This window comes from Nicotiana tabacum, chromosome 24 (genome assembly GCF_000715075.1).
Source record: "Nicotiana tabacum cultivar K326 chromosome 24, ASM71507v2, whole genome shotgun sequence".
Classification (NCBI taxonomy): domain Eukaryota; kingdom Viridiplantae; phylum Streptophyta; class Magnoliopsida; order Solanales; family Solanaceae; genus Nicotiana; species Nicotiana tabacum.
Window position 1 is genome coordinate 21,490,889 of NC_134103.1, and position 21,746 is coordinate 21,512,634.

Consider the following 21,746-nt stretch of genomic DNA (forward strand, 5'->3'; position numbering starts at 1 on the left):
TTGCTTCTGTCAATAGACAAACATCAGCTGTAACGCGCTGGTTTAAGTTAGTTAGGACTCTGGGTAATCTCGTGTTCCTTAACCTACCGTAATACTATGCTCTCAAGCAATCGCCGACGTGCTTTGTGTTGACTTTATTTTTTTCCTCACTTTGTTGACCCTTAATTAGGAGAATCTTTATATTTGTAAAACAATCACTATTATTACGTCTAAATTTCAAGCAAAGAGCACACCCCAGTGTATCATGAATTATGATGATTTATCACAAAATTGACTACGGTCGTTAGGGTAGGTTGCCTATCATTATTTATGACTAGTGTTTTAAAAGGTTTTTTCAGGAATCGTTTCGGGACGGGGGATTACATGCGGGGCTTGAAGCTTGATTCTTTGATGTTTACGTCCCAAGTGCCCGACTTATGTCCTAAACACGCCTTAACGCTTAGCGCTGGGAGATTGCCCAACAGTTCCTACGCAAATCGTGCGTGAAATTCCTTAGTTAGCACTACCAACTTGAAAAAATTCCTTAACAAATGAATAATAAAAGTTTTATTCATCTAAAAAAAAATTGAGACTAACTCAAATAACGAGGCATAAAATTGAATATTTATTAATCGAGAACTTCTTGATGGTGAATATCATTTGATCATTTCTTCTGAAAATAAGTAACCGAATGTTATATTTTCACTTGCTATTGATATTCATGTCTTAGTTCTATGTCTCTCAAATTGTTAGACTTTTATTATTATGCTATTTGAAAATAATTTTATATTTATTCATAAAGAATTAATATTTTAATTTAAGTCTTTGTAAAGTTATTGATTATTCATTTTTAGGGAGGTAAAATATGTAATTTGATATTAAGAATTTTAACCTTTTTATTATTTAAAAATTAAGACGTCATAATTAATTTGTATCTCATAATAAATTTAACTATTTCATTATTTATACTTGTAAAAACACGTTAGATATCTTATTTTTTCAATGAGCTTCTTTGTTCTTTTTTTAATTTTCATAACCTTGTAACATGCTTTCATATTTTTTGTGTTATTATATTATTTTATTAATTTATAAATTAAAAAATTTAAAGATCCATGGGTTTACACCTCATATTTCGGGATTTACGTCTCGCCCAGTATTACGTAAAATGCTTCGGCTCACGCCCTCGCCGTTTAAAACATTGATTATGCCTACGATAATTATAATGCTAATCGTTATTATGTTCATATACTTAAGACCGAAAATATAAACAAGTTGATAAAATTATTTTAATTACTGTAAATTAATTGTCAACATAAATATCACTATTATGATGATTAACTTATAGTACAATACAATTACTTAATTTAGATTTGAAGCATAATGAATTGATTGTTTTATAGCTTGATGAGTTGATGGTTGACCCTTAAAAGAGAAGCTTACGGTGGTCTTGAGAACAGAGGATATGCCATTTTCTACTTATAAGATTCGTTTAGCCGTCATTATTTAACACGTGTCCGTCAAAATGTAAGTGCGTTAGCTTTTCTGTTTCATGGTGTGAATTTCTGCGGAATTTGATGCTAATGTGGCGGTCCTCATTGCTATTGCAATTTTATACGCAACATTTTTTTTTGTCAAACATTCTCTTTTTCGTGCCCAAAAAAATACTCTTTCCGTTTTAATTTATTTAAATTTATTTTACTATGCACGAAGTTTAAGAAAATAAGAAAAGACTGTTGAACTTGTAATGTAAAATGAGGCACATATATTTTGTGTGGCTATAAATCATTGCATAAAGATAAATTATTTACAAATAAGGAAAGAAATCATTATTTTTGGCACGGATTAGAAAGGAAATAAGTTCACATAAATTGAAACGGAGAGAGTATATTCCTTTTTCCTTCGCTACATTGGAAAATAAGAGATTTTAATTCGAATGTTCATATTATAGGTGTGGCCCTCAAATGTTGGTGGGGGAAGGTTGGGATTTTAATTATAAGTTTAATAAGTTTTTGAGATAGAAAGAGTATAACTTGTTCAAATGACTTCCGTAACGTATTTTCTAAACTTGGTTTCGTAATTTGTCATTGCGCACTAACTTGACAAGAGATTATTTTGTGCGTTTGGACTTAGATTGTTCGAATCTCAATAGTAGCGGTCATGATTCAAGCTCATAGCAAATATTGTTTGCTTTGAAATTTTCTCACCAATTTGTTTTTCGGATTATGTCACCTCGAGCCCAAAAGATGTGTACGATGTGAATTTGTATCATAAAGCTCTTCACTTTCTTTGCTCCACCGTCATACTGAGAGAGATTCGGCTCTTGTACCATATTTGTCACGACCCAAATTCATGACACGTATTGTCCGCTTTGGACCTAGACCCTCATGGATTTGTCTTTTGGGTTATGCCACTTCGAGCTCCAAAAGTACGCGTATCAGTACCATGTGAATTGGTATTATGCCTCATAAAACTCTTCACTTTTCTCGCCTATTTTGATATGAAATTCGCCTAAGGTGACATGTGCACCCCTTCTTTATAAGTTTGCCAGTCTAAAAGCTTGTCAGTCATGTTTGACCCGCTCTCATCAGCACGCCCTCCGTCATGAGCATCAGAATAGCAACACCAGATTGTTTTAACTTATTTTATCTATACATTTGGATAAACAAAGTCGCATAGTATTTCTATTTGTGGGAGGTAAAAAAAAAAAGAACATAATAAATTAGTCAATGTACGCGTAAACTTGGCTTAAACACTATCAATATAAAAAAAAAAAAAAAGAGTAAGGGCAATCACGTTACCTGGGCAAGGATCTAAGTTTGACGTACCCATAAATGTAAAGATGTGAGCTAAATGTCAACGTGCTAATCCTAAAAGCACTGTTTCTACGTTATTTTGGACTGTACCTATGTTGGCAATGATATATTATACTTATCATCTAACGTTAAACAACATGGCTAAGTTCTTACTTATCCCAAAAACCGCATATTCCTTCCTCTTCCCCCTTTGATTGCAATATATTATTTCAATGTATGTTTGACTGTCAAGTTTCCTCATCATGCTTCTAGTTTTAGTTTTTTTTTTTTTTTTTTTTTTGTGGGTGGGTGGGTTTGGGGGGGGGGGGAGCACAAGAACTTGCTTTAATAATATTCTACTGCTTAGATTGTCAATGGAAACAATGTGAGTAATTTATGACATGATTATCCCATTATAACTCTTTCTACGTTTCTTATTAATTGGTCTCCATATTCTATGCAAGTATATCTACGTTAGTATGCTTAATTGTTTATCATCCAACAACTCCTATGATATCATTCCTCATTAAAAAAGGGCAATTCCTAAAACGAAGTAATTGGCAAGAATTTCTTCTAGAAAATAAAGGCTTAAACTAATGCCATGTTGTGACAACCAAAATAAAACACAATGTGAAGGGGAGGACACCTAGGATTTGAAGAATTTAAAGCAATTTTTATACAAAAAAAGTTTGGTTTTTACCCTATTTATACAATACAATTTTCTTTTCGAACCAAACCATGTAACACCACCACTTTTCAGGTTTTCGATACAGGTAAAACAAATTCAAATCACGATGCAACATAAAAATTCATAAATATTTCAAAAAAATGATTTTTGAGATGTCTTGCATGGGAAAGAAATCCAACCCTTCACTCGCATAAACACAGTTTAGCAGCTTCTACTAGCCTAATCGTTTCTAACACATAACAGCTACGAATACCATAGAGGGAAGAACATATCTTCAACAAAAGAACTCTGCTCTTTGGTACAACTTAACCTGTAAATGGAGAAACTAAATAAGGAGCATGTTACAAATAAAAACCTCTCATACTCGGCTAGCATAAGGTGCAACTTCAGGAAGTACATGAGCAGTTCTGACACAGTCACAGAGAATACACGATCTTGATATAAGTTCTTGTTTCTTCACTCAGGGGGCATCAAGAATTTTTGTGCTATAAAACTCTTGAATTTACTTCGTTCCAGAGAAATGAATGTGGGATAACTTGCACTACTACGTGCTCTACTCTCCGAATTCTTATGCTTTGTGATTTTCAAGAACTAATTGTCATCAATCAAAGGGAAGACTTGGAAGAAATACAGCTAACACAGTTCTACTTAGACATGCAAAACAGGTTCTTCAGCAAGCGGCCTATGCTATTGTGCAGCCTTCTCTCTGTCAAACAAAAGGGACTCTACCAGAACGACAAAGTTGAAATTGAAGAAATTATGTTGGACGCTCCACTTCAAGTTGATCAACTGTTGGAACTATTCTCATCACCAGGCTTAATTCCACTGCAGCAAAAGAAATGTGGTAATTTGACTCGTCCGCAGACCCTGCAAGTTTATTTGCAAGCAGAAGAACGTCAAGAGTATTAGCATGGAATAGTGTAGAGACCTAGATGAAGACCAACAAAGAAAAGCGGAACTGAGAGCACAACAAAAATCGTTGCATTAGACAAGAAAATGAAACATGACACTAAGCAATTGTCTTCCTTATTGAGGACCAAGATAAACATCATGGTGGCAATAAAAACTCACACCCGAATCACAAAATCATGCATGTCTTTCAAATATCATCATTTAAAATTTCAATTTCACTAGTGAGCTATTCTTGAGAATTATTGATATACTTGATTCGAATATGTTATTCGTGTGATATGCTTTAAATTGTTTGTAGGACTACTTGAGCTTTCTTGTGCATGTTAGAGATCATGTCTAGGCTTTTGATGCTTATTTCGGAATGATGTGCTATTCTTGAGAATGTTGATATACTTGAATTAGCAGTAGTCATACTTTATATCATGAACACACATCCGCATCTTTAGTTACTATGTCCTTGTGCATGTATGTGTAAACAATCATAATCTTATTGTTTAACAATCATTCAAGCAAGATGTTACCTTGCATCAAATCATACTTAAGACCCATCGACTAGGAAAACATTAAGAAGCAAAAGGCTTTAATCTGTCTACTGAGCTAAGATCAGACAACGAGGTAAAATCTCAAAGACTTAGTCCATTCAACAGCCAATGCAAGCTCAATAATGGGATATGTGATGAAAGAAAAACACCCTTTTTCCTTCTTGACGACCTTTTTTCAATTTATTGGTGACCCAAGTACACTTTTACTTTTTCATTGTCCCCTTTTTTTAGGGGCTTTCCGCCTATCAAAACTACCCTTGGGACATAGATCGACTTTTATGCTAGTTTTTGTTCCAGCATGAAAGTTCCATTATAGGGAAAGATGATGCACTATACTTTTTGTTTTGTCGAGCCTTGCATTGGTCTCTGATTATTTACAGAAGCACTAGGAAAGACATACAAATGTCGATATATCCAACCTTCTGTTATTTACAAGCTAAATAGAAAAGTCAGGATTTTAGCTTACTAGCTAAACATTTCATGCTTGAATACGTTACAATTGAGATTAATTTATGGGAAGAAGCATCAACTATATGTTATTCATTTTCTTGGCATAAAGCTCTTACTTGCAACGCATAATCACTGGTACTGGTTTTAGAGCCTTTGGTCCATTTCTTATGCCTCTCTTGTGAGGGGAAACCTGCATTATCAAGCATACCCTATCAGCATAACAAACTGTGATGAAATATGAACTATGTAACACGAATATGCATACACAGTCTCTCGGTGCAACACACTACCTCACAGCTTGAACATGCATTTTGGCAAGTGTAACAAATATGGAAATTTAAACTAGTGAGCCAAGCTGGCATGCAAAACTATGCAAAAAAAGCACTAAGAAAGGGGTCGAGGAGGTAGCCTAATTGACAAGGCTCCAATCTTTCAGATAAAATCTGATCTATGAGTCTATGACTTCCTCCCCGGGAAAAGTGAAGAAGGGTGCTTGTAAGGATTGTATACATTCCTTTTTGTGTAGATGGTTGGATATATTTTTCTGGAAGCTTAATGATGCACACTGTATATTTTTGCCACTATCTTAGTGCAACATCAGTGAAATCATTTATAATTTAAAAGGAATAAAAAATGCAGATATTTCATGTGGAATATGCACAAGCAAGCAGAAAGTCACTCCACATCAATAACCTATCAAAGTGTAAGGTTAATCTTGCTGCCAATTATTAACAAAAAGCCGGTAAAGATATATATGTGGGGGCCTCTACAAAGCCAAAAATTTACCAGAATTCAGTTTACATCAAAGCCCAAAGGGATAGCTAAGATCAGAGTATTTCTAAGGCACTTAGCTAAACTGTTACTAATTGTAAATAACCAGCCAAAATGTAATCCCATAATTTCAGTACTATCTGGACATCTTAATATAAGTCTCAACTCCAAGAACTCAACTGTGTGGCCTATTGGTAAATTAAGTGGGTTGAGAACCATGACGTCTCATGTTGAAATCACAGTGGAGGCAAAAGCACTAGGTGATTTTTTCTCGGCTGTCCAAACCTTGGTGAACAGAATTACTCCAGAGGTTTCACGTACCCATGGAATTAGTCAAGGTGCGCGCAAGCTTGCTTGGACACCACAATTATTAAAAAAAGGGTCTCAACTCCGCATACATGTATTTATGGGAATTATATTAGCTTCCCCATCCGCCACCCCCATTTTGATCGTTTCTAGCTTCCATAATATAAAAAATAATTAGCAGGAGGTGTGGCTTGTCCCGACCAACTTCATTTTATGCTTTTAAGCTTAGTTTTATTGCGTACTTTCACATTTGGAACAGTCTGGAAATTTCCTGGTCTGATCCAAGCTTCAAGGTTTGCAGGAGAATAAAGACCAAAAGAAAACAAAAACTAAAGAGGGTCATTTTGTATTCTAAGTCACCACGTTGCCGGAGCTATTTGCTCCCTCCACCCCATTTTCATTTGACCCAGCACTCACCAATACCCTGACAAAGCTCACACTTTATCTTAATCTCTTCTACTTTGCAAGGGAATACATAAAATTAAGCCACTTCCCAAATTTTGCACCCACATAGTTAAGGGCAGTCTTGCAGCAAATGTATTTACAGGGCTCAGATATTCTCAGTGCTTCAATTAGGATGCATTTTTCCCCAACAGTACTTATGTTCTCCGATTGTTCTATTTCCCCAGTAAAGATCATGATGGTAAATGTTTTCCCTAAAGACATCTTTCAAAACATCCTGAAACAATCATCTACCAAGTCTATTACCTCATATACAAAAATAGAAATACGCAAAAGCTCTGCACACATAAAAGGTTTTGCCTCACATATGATCACAAGAGACTTTGTACCATTACTGATTTCATCTCACTGCCTAAATTGAATAAGACGATAACATCTCGGGAACGGAGACAAAAAGAGTACACAGGTAAAACTTAATGCAAGAATAAGTTGTGCACAGTGGCAGAGCCAGGAATTTATATAAGGGGATTAAAAGAAATACTAGAATGTCATAGGTGAGAATTGAACTTGTTACCAAAAGCAATTTTTGAGCCCCTTTACCGCTACACTAAAATTTTTCCTTGTATCAAGGGGATTCAGCAGTTTATATATAACCAAAAACATTCAATTATACCCTACTTGCACAGTATAGTTTTTCGACTAAGGGGATTCAATTGAACCCTCCTCCCTTCTACTAGCTCCGGCCCTAAAAAGCAACATTGTTCTACTCAACATTATCCTTCATAGCCGAATACATGGAAATCCAAAGCATAACTCAAGACTCAACAGACAAGTAACATATTAATCATCAGGTGAACTCAACATTTCCAAATCAATATTATGAGAATCTATATCCGCAAAAGAAAACATACCCCAAATTAAACAGTAAGGACGCCTAAAAGAACACAAAGCAATATGGCTATCCTAAAACCCTAAACCCTGAACCGTAAAAGGATAGAAATATCCATCAGGTAATAACTATATTTATAACCTTAACCATCACTTTAAACAACGTTCATTTGCAGCCTAATTACAAAAAGTCATACATTTGCAGCCTAATTACAAAGGAACCAAAAAAAAAAAAAAAAAAAGGATCTTGTTACCTTTTTCTTAGGAACAGCCATAAGATCCATGGACCCACCAAATAAAGGTGAATTTGGGAGCATAAATCCTATATTTTTGTTGTTATTGTTGTCGTATTCAGGTAAAACTAACGATGGTGATGAGGCTGTCGGGTAATTAACTGCTCTATCAAGCGGCGCTGGTTGGGCTATGGCGTGGGAAAATCTTCGAAGGCTATATATATAATTGGATTTTATTCGGCTGCTTCTTAGCATCAACGCCATTTTCAATTTATCGCTGCTCCGCACGAAGGGAACTCAGTTCAGTTGATGCTGAAGAAACTGACGAAGTGACAGAGGTTGGAGAAGGTTTCACAGGTTGAATTGAGGCACATGGATTCATATGGGCCAAAAATATTGGGCTTGGACTACCCATTTAGCAAAAATTTGCACAAATAGAATACTTTGAGGGGTGAAGTACTGGGGATGGCAATAGAGGGGTGCGGGTGTGGGACGGGTTTAGACATATACGGAGCGGAGCGGGGCGGGGCGGGGCGGGTTTAGATATATACGGGTGTGGGGCGGGTGGGTCGAAATAAATTTTCTTTATATTCTGTACGGGTGCAGGACGGGTGCGGATTAGGGTTATAAATTTTTTTTATAAGATTACAAACTTTTCGGTGATATATTAAAATCTTACCTCCGTGATAATAATATCAACAATGGACATACCTATTCCATTTCAAAGCATATAATCAAGTTTTAAGATATCTAAACTTGAAGAAAGATGTTGCATTTTAAATTAAAAATAATGGTAATAAGAATAAGTGAAATATATATTTTTGGCGCAGCAACTTAGATGCCTGAGTAGGATTAATTCAAGCAAAAAGTATAAAGAATATACTTCTCCTCCTTTATGATTAGTAATGTATTACTTAGTTGATTTGTACTTTGAAATGATTTACAGTTTTAAATAGAAAAGCTCTTATGTGGGTAGCTTTTTTTCTTGAAATTTAAAATTTGAAATATACTATAGAGAAAAATAAGAATAATTGAATAGAAAAATCATGACATATACCGTCATTATTTATTAATGTTCAACAAAGAAGTACCATCAAAAAATTTAAAAATCAACAAAATATCAACAATACCTACTGTTTTAGATCCCATTTCTCTTCATCCTTGTGAGAATTTAATGTCTAAAGATCTCTGTTATTATTTTTAGATTTTATGCAATTCTAATCATATACAATATATTAGAAAAATTAAATAAAGCAGGTGCACCCATCCTTAAATCCTAAACTGACTTCGAAAATTTCAGTCAAAAGATTATAAATTAAAAAAAACTAAGAAGTTCAACATAAAGAGTGAAAAAACTCAAGTGGGGCGGGTTGGGGCAGGTAGATATGCGGGGCGGGTGGACACGGGTGGAAATGCTATGTAGGGTGGGGCGCGGCGTGGCAGGTTGAAATTTTGTGTGTTTATACAAAATCCGTACCGCACTGCTTGCCATCCCTAGAAGTACATAAATAACCCTCAAAGTAAATGGTCTTGAATTTTTGTCTGTTGTCCCCGCTTGCCCTATGGGCAAAATTTTAAGCTTAACAAGTATTGTGCATCGCTTGTCCCATGACAACACTTTTAACTTTTAACTTTGATGTTCAGCTTAAGCTTGGATCAAAAGCTAAAGATAATTATGAAATTCCGGTCCTTCAAGTTATTGCTTTTAGGGAACCTTTTCTTTTCTTTTTTATGCCTTGTCATATATTTCTTGTTTTAAATATTTTTAAAAAAAGGGAATTTGCTAACCAACAACATGATTGAGTAGTGTAGCATTTACCATAATTTTCTTTCTTACCCTTAGTTTTATATTACTTAATATTAACTTTCAATGGAAGGAAACATGTATAAGGAATTTAGATTGAGAGAGATATTATTGAGAGCTCCATTACTCCATTATCGATTGGAAATAAAAGGAAGAGGAAAAATTAGGTTCTGTAGAGACACCTCTAACTATTACTATTAATACAATTAATTGGTTAAGTTAGTTGCTAACTTTCAGTATTTTTATTTTGACCCCTAAACTTCCTATACATACACACTACTTGTTATCCTGGCTCAATACTCCCCCTCAAGTTGGAGGGTAGAAAGATGTTCTTCACTCCTAGCTTGCAAAGTAAATGATGACGTTGTACTTTACCAAGACCCTTTGTTATCAGATCAGCTATCTACTCCTTAGTATTCACATGCATACTCGTTATGGCTTCTCTCTGATAAAGTGACAGTCGATGTCTATGTGTTTTGTACGCTCATGAAAAATAGAATTTGCTGCAATCTCGATCACAGTCTTGCTATCACATAACAGACGCACATGCAATTGTAGCTTAATTCCTAATTCACAAAATAGTTATAAAAATTTGAGGTTTTATTTTTAAGATGTAATATTCTTAAAATGAGGGTGAATGGGAAATGGAGGGAAAATGAAATTTTGAGTAAAATTTTAAGTTTTTCCCTCTTAACAATGAGACATTGTCCCATATTGGAAGTGGAAGACATTTTTGGTGGGTATATATATAATTGCTCTTCTTGTAGCTCTTAAAGAGCTAAGAAGAAAGCAAGCCTCGCGCCGTCGTCGTCGTCGCTCGCTCGGCTCGGCTTCGGCTACGGCTACGGCTACGGCTTTGGACCAAATTTATTTGTTAATAGTAAATATTAACGTAAGATTATCCGTATTTGTAAACGGATATTTTTCAATCCGTGTATTGATAATTTGGCAGCCGGATAATGGTCTTCCCACCATGAAGTGCTTGCTCCACAAATATGAAGTGCTTGCTCCACAAATATGTAATGCTTGATCCACCATGAAGGGTGGACGTTTGGTCTTGCACTCCTTCTTGGCTGCTATATATATGAGCAGCAAATGTTGAAGAAAAACTAAACTCAACATACAATTCGCTCAACAAATTGGCTATACATTGCACTCCTTCCTCTCAGAACTTCCATACGTTTTTCTGAGTATATACTCTTTCGTTCTGCATTGTTTTTTAACTTCAAACAAAGCAACTGTAAGTGTGATTTGCTACCGAACTTTGTGTTCGCCGAAACACTGGGGTTTGAAGTACCGCTACACCAGTGTGTTATTCGTTCTATCCTGGGAGGAAATAATCCATTACCTTGGGTACTAGGAGGGGATTAAATTCCTTAAGGAAACACTGTGAATTCAGTGGGCTCGAATTTATTATTATTGTTTCATTACGTTAACTTATATTTTGCAGAATTAATATTTACAAATACAGCAATATTGACCGGGAATAACAATGACGTTGTACTTTACCAAGACCCTTTGTTATCAGATCAGCTATCTACTCCTTAGTATTCACATGCATACTCGTTATGGCTTCTCTCTGATAAAGTGACAGTCGATGTCTATGTGTTTTGTACGCTCATGAAAAATAGAATTTGCTGCAATCTCGATCACAGTCTTGCTATCACATAACAGACGCACATGCAATTGTAGCTTAATTCCTAATTCACAAAATAGACCAATTAGCCAAACTATTTCAGCTGTAGTTGATGTCATACTTCTAAACTGTGCTTCAACTAAATTTCTTGCCACCGTCTCTTGTTTCTTTGATTTCCAAGAAACCAAAGCATTCCCATAGAACACCAAGTAACCAATGACTAATCTTCTAGTCTAAAGACATGTTCCCCAGTTGGCATCACAATATGCTTTGAGATTACCATCACCAAATTAACAATCTTTGCTCTGGTGCACTCATGATATATCTGACAACCCTCATAGCTGCATCCAAGTGAGATTGTTTTGGAGAGTGCATATACTGACTTAATGTCTGTACAACAAAGGATATATATGACTTAGTTATTGTTAAGTATAGTAACTTTCCCACTAGTATTTGATATTCACTAGCATCGTTCAAGATTGTGTCTTGACCATATCTACTTAGAGGGACAACAACTTGCCAAAGTCCACATGTGATGACCCAAAATGTCATCTTTAAATTTAATAAGTAATTCTATGTTCTAAGGCCTCGAAAAGTATCATTTATTATTTTTCGACTTACGTGCGCAGTCCGTACAATTTTTCGGAAAGTTTTTATGTGAAAAATGGATTAAAATGAGAAATAGAGCTTTAAAACTCAACTAAGTTGACTTTGGTTAATATTTTGAGCAAACGGATCCGGATCAGTGTTTTAAAAATTCCGGTAGGTCCGTATCATGATTTGGGACTTGGGCATATTCCCGGAATCGAATTCCGAGGTCCCTAGCCCGAGTTATGGAATTTTGATGAAAAATTAAAAGCTTGAAAGTTTAATGATTTTTAAGAAATTACAGATGTTGGATTTATTGACCTCGGGTTCGTATTTTGGTTCTGGAGCCCGGTATAGGTCCACTATAATATTTATGACTTGTCTGCAAAATTTGGCGAGAATCGAAGTTGATTTGACGTGATTCGGACGTCCGGTTGTAAAAATATAAGTTTTAAAGTTTTCTTGAAAACTTTCATTGATTTGGTGTCCGATTCGTAGTTCTAGGTGTTATTTTGGCGATTCGATCACGAGAGCAAGTTCGTATGATGTTTTAAAACTTATGTTCATGTTTGGTTTGGAGCCCCGAGGGCTCGGGTGAGTTTCGGATAGGCTACGGGATGTTTTGACTTTGAAAATGTGGTATTTTGCTACAGCAGGTGTTCTGGCATGTTCTTCTTCGCGTTCGCGAAGGTACTCTCGCGAACGCGAAGGGTAAACTGGGCAGCTGGATCTTTCTTTTTCGCGAACGCGAAGTGATGGGGGCATTACCCTTCGCGAACGCGACCATCTCCTCCCGAACGCGTAGTGTTAGGCACGCCTGGGGGGGGGGGGAGGGTCGATCATTCCTTCAGCGTGAACGCGAGCTATGCCTCGCGAACGCGAAGGCCGGGGGGGGACCTTCGTGAACGCGAAGGAGGACTCGCGAACGCGAAAGCCACGGACTGCTACTCATCGCGAACGCTACAGGCCCTTCGCGTACGCGAAGAAGGCCTGACCCCTGTGACTTAAACAAAACCAAAAACGGGATTTTCCCCATTTTTCACAAACCCTCAATTATAACTAGGCTTGGGGGTGATTTCAAAGGATTTTTTTACGATTTCGGACTGGGTAAGTGTTCTTTATCATATAGTGATTGTATTTCACAAATCCATATCTATATTCATCATTTATTTCGGACTTAGATACAAGAAATTGAGATTTTTGTAAAACTTTTCAAAAACGAAAAATTAAGATTTAAAGGTCCATTTGATATCGGAATTGGACAAATTTGGTATGGTTGAACTCGTATCGGAACGTGTGTTCGGATTTCGCGAGTTTTTCCGGGATTTGAGATGTGGATCCCACTGCCGAATATTTTAATGAATTTCGGATTTTTATCCGGAAAAATTATAAATTCATATGGAATTAATTCCTATGATTAGTATTGAATATATTAAATTATTTTTGAATAGATTCGAAGCTTTCAGAGGCAAATTTAAAAGGAAAAGCTGTGGTTGAATAATTGATTGAAATTTGCAAAGCGAGGTAAATGTCGGGGTTAACCTTGACTTGAGGGAATAGAACCCTTAAATTATTTATTATGTAAATTGCATGTAAACGATGTATAGGCGAGGTGACGAGTGTCTATACGTCATCAAATTAATTGTTTGCCTGCTTACTTGAAAAATCATAAATTATTTTTAATCATAAATTAATTATTATAATAATTGTTTTTCTCTTATTCTTTGCAAATATAAATTCTTAAATTCCTGCATTAATTGCTACATGCTATTTGAATTATGTGCCTTAATTGTTATTTGACATTTACCATATTAAATATTAAATTGCCTATTTGCTCCCTGATTTCCATAATAAATTGCTATTTGTCATTGTTTGCTTCATAATTAAATTATAATTATTGTATACTTGTTATCTTATGATTTTATATTAATTGTTACGTTTATTGAGGAATTTCTTCTATAAGAATTGATTGGTAAATGAATATGTTGGAGGAGCGGGTTGCACGCCGCAACAAGATTGATTATAGTGAATATATTGGAGGATCGGGTTGCACGCCGCAACAGACTTATTAAAAGTCAATATTGGAGGATCGGGTTGCACACCGCAACAGACTTATTAAAAGTCAATATTGGAGGATCGGGTTGTACGCCGCAACAGACTTATTAAAAAGTCCATATTGGAGGATCGGGTTGCACGCCGCAACAGACTTATTAAAAGTCAATATTGGAGGATCGGGTTGCATGCCGCAACAGACTTATTAAAAGTCAATATTGGAGGATCGGGTTGCACGCTGCAACAGACTTGTTAAAAAGTTAATATTGGAGAATCGGGTTGCACGCCGCAACAGACTAGATTAAAAATGAATATGTTGGAGGAGCGGGTTGCACGCCGCAACAAAACTGAATGTGGATATATTGTGAGAGCAGGTTGCACGCTGCAACAGAAATAATAGAAATGATAATTGGTTATGACTGCTGAGTTGCCTTCAATTATTATAAATGAATTACATGATTTATTCCTATTATTGTTGTTGTTACTAATATTGCGTACAGGTTAATGTAAGTGAACCGCCTTAGCCTCGTTACTACTTCGTCGAGGTTAGGCTCAGCACTTACTAATACATGGGGTCGGTTGTACTGATACTACACTCTGCACTTCTTGTGCAGATTTTGGAGTTGGTACCAACGGCGTACCATAGACTTGCTCGGATTTCAGCTATCAGAGGAGACTTGAGGTATAACTGTATGGCGTCCGCAGTTCTGAAGTCTCCGTCTATTGGACTTTAGCTGTGTGTTTATTTCCAAACAGCTTTATATTATTCAGACCTTTATTTGTATTTATTTTAGAAGCTCGTGTACTTGTGACACCAATTCTGGGATGGTATTTAGACACCGTTTTTTGATGGATTATTTCACTATATTTCAAACTTTGCTTCCGCATTTGTTTCCTTGTTATTAATAAATTTAAAATTATTTTTAAAATGGATAATATTACTCTAACGTTGGCTTACCTAGCAAGTGAAATGTTAGGCGCCATCACGATCCGAAGGTGGGAATTTTGGATCGTGATACCACATAAGTCAGCTTATGATTTACTTCTAATGGTGTGCTAGTAGGTTTGGATTCTGCTAGTCCATGTTCTGAAATCAGTTCTAGAGCATATGTTAGTTGACTCATGTATATGCCTTTGTCTGAGAATTTTAACTATCCTAGTACTTCATCTTAAAGAACTGTTGCAAGCTTTCCTTTGTCTTGTCGATTTCTTCGGTGTGACCATCAAATCATCCACATATACAGCACTAGGACAATACAAGTATCTGTCCTTCTGGTAAAATAATGAATAATCATAGTGGCTTTGTGAAAATCACATTGCTTGTAGTGCCTCAGTTAGTTTGATGTTCCATTGTTGGGATACTTGCTTGAGGCTATACAAACCCTTATGTAATCTGCATAGAAGATACTCCCCTGCTTTGTAGTCCCCTTAGAAAATCTTGAAGGCATAAACATGTAGACTTCTTCAACTAAATAACCTTACAATAAGGCATTATGAACATCTATTTGATAGAGAGACATCCAGAGTGAGCTGCTACTGCTATGATGGATATGACAGTCACCATCTTAGCAACATGTGAGAAAGTGTCAGTGTATTCCAGACCCTCATTCTGTGTTTACCCTTTAGCCACAAGTCTTACTTTATACCTCTCAACCTCTCTTTAGGCTTGGTGTTTAATTTTTAATACCCATTTACACCATATAAGTTGTTTCCCAGGTAGCAGAGGTACTAAGCTCCAAGTTTGATTGTCCGCGAAAGCCTGAATCTCCTGTTGCATAGAATCAACCTTTTTAGGATCTTTATCAGCCTCACAAAAGGACCTTGGTTCTACCTCAGAAGAATAAGCTGCAATACACTTGGAATAGGCAGGCTTCAGGTGAAGGTAACTGACAGAGTTAGAAATGGGGTAAGCACATACACCCTTGCTTTTTTGGTGAACCAAATAATCTTGCATCTAAATGGGAAGTCAAGATATTCTAGAAGTCGAAGCTCAGAATTATTCATAGTAACATCATGCTGAATTGGTGTTGAGTAGTGTAGCCTTTACCACAATTTTCTTTCTTTCTCTTAGTTTATATTACTTGATATTAACTTTCAATGGAAGGCAACATGCATAAGGAATTGAGATGAAGAGAGAGGTTATTGAGAGCTCCATTACTCCATTATCGATTGGAAATGAAAGGAAAAGCGGAAAAATGAAGTTATGTACAGAGACCTCTAACGACTATCACTATTAATACAACTAATTGGTTAAGTTAGTTGCTAACTTTTATCCTTTACACTTTGACCCCTAAACTTCTTATACGTACATACTACTCATTATCCAGGCTCAATACTTGAGGGTCATATTTATAAACTGAAGATAGATATTTATGTGAGTATACTTCTTTATTTGACATGTGAATTGTAGGTCCAATTATTGGGAGAAGCAAACCAAAAAATTGCGAATCAATTATAGAGTGCATAAGAATGAATGGAAAGAAAAAGATCACATTTAGTGTGGCATCTAACTAGAACTAGATGAGTTATGGCCCATGTAAGCATGTGCCCAATATGTAATTATAAAAATAGTTTCTTTAGTGTATTATTATAATTATTCTGTAAAGAGCATTCATAGTTACTTGATCAATACATTGAATTTTAAGATGGAATTTTTACTTGAAGGTTTATTCAGAGTTAACCAATTGATTTCATATTTTATTTGTGTTGGAATTAAACATCAATATCCAGTTATCAGTATATAAACTCCAAAAGTTAAGCTATTGTACGTGAGTCTTGGTAAACTTGAATTCTTTATTTGATGTCCTTTTTCATTACCCGATGAGTGAAGATGCAAGGTTCATTCTTATCCATTCTTTTCTCTGGAGTATTTTGAGCTGCATTATTTTTTCGAACAACTTTATCTTTTACTTGCATTGTTACCAACTACTCAAGTAGTATTTTGTTAATCAAATTTTCTTTTACTGTCCCATTTGCTCAGTGCCGGCCTAATGGCCAAGCAAGTAAAGTCGTTGCTTAGGTCTCCTTATTTGTAGGGGCCCCAAATTTTTTTGATAGTTAATATGTTTGTCCATTTATTTTAACAATATTAAGTATTTGAAAAGAAAAAAAATGCAAGTTTCAAGGAAAGGGGACGTTGGAGAACAATTGGAAAAGGAATATATTTTGGGGATTCATGCCTTACACGTGAACATTCCACTATGTTATCTCATTTATGTACCATTATTATTATAAATGGGCACACATTCTTTATCTTTTTTTTATCTTTCTCTGCAAAACCTTCTCTACATTCTAATCTCATTTAGTTACTACCACAAAATAAAAGAGGAGAACACAAGTACCATCTGTTTGATTTGTTCTCAAGTATTTTGGCCTTACATCAAGAATTTTGAAGTAGCAAAAGCTTATTAAATTATCTATTTGTTGTCTTGTTGAATCAGGTTTGATCGTTCTATATTTTATTATTTGCATTTACTTTTTAATTTTTTTGGATATATTTTCTTTGTAAGAATATATTATCTTTTTAGTTATTTATTAGAGTTTTAATATGTCAACTAGAAAATATGAATTCGGATGTTCAAAACGTCAAAAAAGGAAAAGGATTGAAACTCTAGTACAATCCCAAAAAGGAGCACTTGATAAATTTGTAGCGAATAGTAAAAATTCTAAATCAGAAAATGTGGAAGATTTTATGATAGATAAAAAAATTACTAATATAATTGAGATAGACCATAATAAAATTCAAGAAGAAGAGGAAGGAGGAGAAGTTGTCGAGAAACCTAACATATATCCTCAAGAAAAACAAGAAGTTCTAAATAAGTTGGATAATTATACTCTCAGAAACATATATGATCCTAGTCAATGGACTAGTATAGATACAAAGTTGAGAGATCTATTACTAGAAAAGGGGCCAATTAAAATTACTAACATAGATTTTTCAAAGGATAAATTCTTTAGACATTTTTCTACCACAAATTCTATTCAAAAATTGACTAATGGAGAAAGACATGAAAGAAGATGGTTAGTTCACTCTAAAGATATGGATAAGGTATTTTATTTTTGTTGTAAGTTGTTTAATACGACTTCTAGCTTTTGTAGTAGTAAATTAGCTAGTGATGGTAGTATTGATTAGAGAAATATAAGTGTTAAGCTCAAAACTCATGAAACATCAAAAGAGCATATTATTAATATGGGTGCATGGATTGATTTAGAAATGAGATTGTGCAAAAGTAAAACAATTGATAAAGATGTTCAAGAACAAATCAATAGAGATAGAGAGCATTGGAAAAATGTATTATCAAGAATTATTGATGCGATAAAAACTCTTGAAAAAAATAATTTGATATTTAGGGAAAAAAAATAAAAAGATCTATCAAGAAAGTAACGGAATATTTTTGAGTGTAATTGAAATGATTGCAGAATTTGATTCAATCATGCAGGAACATGTTCGCCGAATTAAGCATGATGAAATCCATAATCATTACCTTGGACATAATATACAAAATGAATTGATAAATTTATTAGCTAGTGAAATTAAGAATAAAATTATTGACAAAATTATAGAAACAAAGCACTTCTCAATCATACTTGATTGCACTCCAGATGCAAGTCATAAAGAACAAAGGTCTTTTATATTACGAAGTGTCGATATCACTGTAACTCCAGTAAGAATTAATGAATATTTTTTAGAGTTTTTAAAAGTTGATGATACAAGTGGAAATGGTCTTTTTGAAGTTATTGTAGATGAGATAAAAAAAATATTGGACTTGATATTGATAATTTAAGATGACAAGGATATGATAATGGATTCAATATGAAAGGAAAACACCAATGAGTGAAAAAAAGACTACTCGACATAAATCCTAGATCATTTTATACGCCATGTGGTTGTCATAATCTAAATTTGGTACTTTGTGATATGGCTAATCCTTGTACCAAAGCTATATCATTTTTTGGAGTAGTATAACATATATATTCACTATTTTCTTCTTCTACTAAACGATGGAAAATTTTAAAAGATAATATACCCAGCCTAACTCTTAAATCATTATTACAAACGCGTTGGGAAAGTCGTATTGAAAGTATTAAAGCAATACGATTTCAAACTCCACAAATAAGAAATGCTTTATTGAAATTAAGTTATTGAAGATCCAAAAACTAAAAGTGAAACTAGTTGTTTAGCAACTTATGAGTTTGAAAATTTTGAGTTTTTATTGGGTATGACTATTTGGTACGATATACTATTTGCAGTTAATTCAGTTAGCAAACATTTACAATCAAAAGATATGCATATTGATGTTGCCATAGATCAACTTAGGGGTTTGATTTCTTTTTTCAAAAAACATAGAGAAGAAGGATTTGTAACTGCCATGATTTCTGCTAAGGAAATTGCATATGAGTTGAATATAGAACTTGAATTTCGTAATAAACGTGTAATATATAGAAAGAAACAATTTGATGAGAATGTTGATAATGAAACTATAAAATCTCTTGAAGAATCTTTTAGAGTTGATTACTTCTTATACATAGTAGACCATACTATTTTTTCACTTCAAAGTAGATTTGAACAATTTGAAGCGTATGAAAATATTTTTGGTTTTCTATTTAGTGGCAAAAAGTTGAGATCTCTAGATGATGAGAACTTAAAGAAAAATTGTCTTAACCTTGAATGTTCTTTGAAATATAATAGTCACTCTGATATTGATGGTTTAGACTTATTTTATGAATTAAAAGTTTTAAGGGAAATAATACATGTAGAAGATGATACTCTAATCGATATACTTAATCATATAAAAAGACTTGATTCTTTTCCAAATACTTATATTACTTATAGAATAATGTTAACAATTCATCTAACAGTTGCCTCAGCGGAAAGAAGTTTTTCAAAATTAAAATTAATAAAATCTTACTTAAGATCAATAATGTCTCAAAATAGATTAAATGGATTAGTTATATTATCAATTGAAAAAAATTATTAGAATAATCGATTATAAATAAATTATTAATAATTTCACATCTCAAAAATCTAGAAAAATAAATTTCAAATAAAATTATGAGTTTTCTTCTACAACAAAAATCTTAGGGCCCTTATTGAAGTTTGGCTTTAGGCCACAAATATCATTGAGTCGCCCCTGCATTTGCTGCAAACTTGTTCATTAATTCATGTATTTAGTCTATCTAATATGTCGCTATTTTAATTGTCTATATGGCAACTCTACTTTCCTTGTTTGGTTGAGACAAAACAACCGAGAAAATCACTATTTATCACAATTAAATTTGATAATTCTAACATATTAAATTATAGTATAATCTATTGTCAAATTTGCACAAAACTTAAATGCAAATGTTGAACCCATATGAAAGCTAAAAAGAAATAAAAAGTTGATAAGACTTTTGCTTCATTTCCTCTTCATAATATTTTTTTTTATATTATGCACTCGTAAATTGTTATCAAAAAATACTTAGAAAGAAGCAGATTAAACAAAAATGAAAATACAGAAAATATTTTTTTCTAAAGAAGTGCTAGTTCGACGCTTTCTTCTTATAGAGTTTTCACATTAAGTGCCTAAATTAAAACCATATTTATTAATAAAATGCACCTAGAAGATTTTAGCTGACATTCAAAATTATTATGAAGATTCAATTGGTTTGAAATCCATACAAATACTTAAAGATTTGGCATACAAATTTAAATGGCATAGTAATATTTAAGGATTAGTCTTAAGAAAATAATTTGTGGTATAGAATACATTTAGTTACTTGTTTACAATAGTTAATATTCTGCTTATTCTTATTTTTAATATTAAATAAAAATTAAGACAAACTTTTATACACAGTTTTAAATTGGTATATCTATCTCCAAACACTTCCAAATTTATATAATTATTTTGTAAAGTGAATCACATAGTTAGAAAATATATCCGATTTGGCCATTGTGTGGCTTATGTTTCCTGATTTTGTTAATTTTATTGAATACTTTGTTAATTTTAATGTCAAATATTTTTCTCTAAAAAATTTATAATGAAAAAGAGTGAAAGCACGTGATTGAAGACTCCTCTGAAAAGCAAGCTATGTTATTTGTCAGCACTGACGTATGCCATACGCCATAAAGTTGGGATGAGATCTTCACATGCTCACCTGACGTCACAAAAGGATATTCGTTTTGTTGGGCCTAAAATATTGGAGTTCAAACAAGCAAGCTGACGGTATTCTCAGGAGGAAGCACAAATTAAAGCGAAAAGACATTAATGCCCTCTCTTTTTAGATAATAGAAAATGGGAGGATTTTTCATCCCCAAGTTTGCTTTAATTTGTGCTTCCTCCTGAGGGTAGAATAGGTATTTATAAAATTGAGAATAAAAGAGAGTAAAAATTCTATAAATTATACAATGCAGGTAATAAAAAAATAATAGGCATAAAATAGAGATAAATTTTATAATAAATTTTGCAAAAATTATCAATTTAAACTTTACATGAACTTTAATTATAATTTAAAAAAATCTAGTAATAACAATCAAAACTCAAAAATTTATATACACCAAAGATAATAATAAATAGTGAAACTTAAAATCACACGCACACACCAACATACATTATATGCATTTTAATATACATAATATTAAAATAATAATAATAATATTAAAAAACTAGCAATATTTTTTGTAATAAATTCATAATATAATTATTTTATTTATAATGCTAGTG

General features: G+C 33.8%; 1 long non-coding RNA gene across 1 annotated transcript; it reads right to left on the reverse strand.

Moving 5' to 3' along the window:
- Positions 1-4,262: 4,262 nt before the first annotated feature.
- LOC107778198 (uncharacterized) lies at positions 4,263-8,125 on the reverse strand. The gene is made up of 3 exons (XR_012706733.1): positions 7,985-8,125; positions 5,480-5,553; positions 4,263-4,326 (listed from the first exon to the last, which is right to left on the reverse strand). It is a non-coding gene; the product is annotated as an uncharacterized LOC107778198 (long non-coding RNA).
- Positions 8,126-21,746: the final 13,621 nt, after the last annotated feature.